Raw genomic sequence first — 1,752 nt, 5'->3', positions numbered from 1 at the left:
ACCCCAATTCCACAGGACAGAGTCCCTTGCACTTGGTTATATCCAAAAGGCAGGCTTATTATATATGAAAAGGAAGCTTGTGCAGACACAAGTGAGCAGAAAGAACTGCCCCTGGAAGGCTTAGGCTTGTGAAAAGAAACACCTGTGCTGTCACAGGTAGGCAGGCAAGCTGTGTCTTGCCAGGGCAGAAAGTGTACTGATAGAGTCTTTTTTGGGGAAGGGTTCACTCCTTTGTGCAGTTAACTGTTGTTGGATAAATTACTCCTAGGTGTTTTGCCCCAACTTCCGTGACCGGCTGCAAGAAAGAAAGACAAAAGGCAGAGAGGCTGAGCAAACAGTTTATTGCAGCTGAGACAGAGCCCAAGAGTAGGGTCCGCAGCTACTGCCTATGGGGGGGTGGGGGGGGTGGGAAGGGAAGGTTCTCTTATATAGGTTTAAAACTTGAATTCCAAAGGGGTGACTAATCGCTATGTCCCTTGATGTAAGGCTCAGTTCGTTATCACCTTCATCTAGTCCCATCTAGGATGCAAGACCCGTTATTTGGATGCAAGGCCCACAATTTATTACTGCCTTATCACCTTTGGATGCAAGGCCTGATTTATTACTGCCCTTTTCTGGTCCCTCAGTAAATCTCCGCATTTGGTCGCTCCCAACACTAGGATGTGCCTAGGTCTATTTGATAGGACAGAGGATTATCTGCAATGGCCCTCAACTCCTTACCCAACCTCAGGTCTGAGCCAGCGTACTCTATAACAGCCTAATTAATGCTCTACCAGTGAGCGGCTAAGGATTTTCATTTCTGTAGCTGGTTTAACAACTATATTTATTAATCATTTCGATCCATCCTCCAGGAGTTGTGATGGTTACAAATAAATACCTGATACAGATTTAATGTATCCTAGGTGATTTTATGTGATTATTTTTAAAGATTAGTACTTTTTATTTATACATATCTGATCTTTAATGAGTTTCTTTTCTGGTTGTGGTAGACCACTAACTTCCTAAAATGTGTTTTTCTACTTTTTGCCAGTAATAGGATTTTTTGTAAAAGATTTGTTTATTTATGCATACAGAACTGGAGTACAGGCCAGAGATGCAGGGGAGTGTGGGGGAAGGGAGGGATGAGAGGATTCACCAGAGACAGAGTGGGCAACAGAACAGGCAGATGTACTGAATACACTGCTGAGGGGAGCAGCGGGTGGGTCAGGGAGGTCTGCGGCACCCTGTGGGTCACCTCCCTGGCCGGGGATCAAACTCGTGTTGCAGTGGCTGTGGTAACTTCATAGTGCTGTGCTTTAATCCGTTGCAACACCAGGGAAGCCCCCACCCCACCCCATAATAGCATTTTAGCTGGACATGAGACCTTGCAGGATAAAGACTACTTACCCCGGACTCATCTGCAATTAGGTATGGCTATGAGACTGAGTTACATGTGAAAGTTTTGATGAAACTTAGAGACAGCATTGGGGTTATAAATTGCTGTTCAACAAAAATCCAAGGATGCTTTCCTTCTCCTCATTTTTATCCTTTCTTCCATGTTGCTAGCTCATTACAGATGCTGCCCCACAGCTGAAGAACGGGGTACACGGACCTGGTATCTAATATTGTCAGGAACTTTATCAGCTTGGCTCACACCTAGAATTTTATATGAGAATAAACTAACTTCTCCACTTTTTTTTTTTAAAGATTTATTTATTCATACAGAACTGGGGTACAGGCCAGAGATGCGGAGGGTGAGAGGATTCACCAGGG

Source organism: Condylura cristata, unplaced genomic scaffold, assembly GCF_000260355.1.
Source record: "Condylura cristata isolate star-nosed mole 26May11 unplaced genomic scaffold, ConCri1.0 scaffold00003, whole genome shotgun sequence".
NCBI classification, from domain to species: Eukaryota; Metazoa; Chordata; class Mammalia; order Eulipotyphla; family Talpidae; genus Condylura; species Condylura cristata.
Note: the sequence above shows the minus strand (reverse complement) of the source record.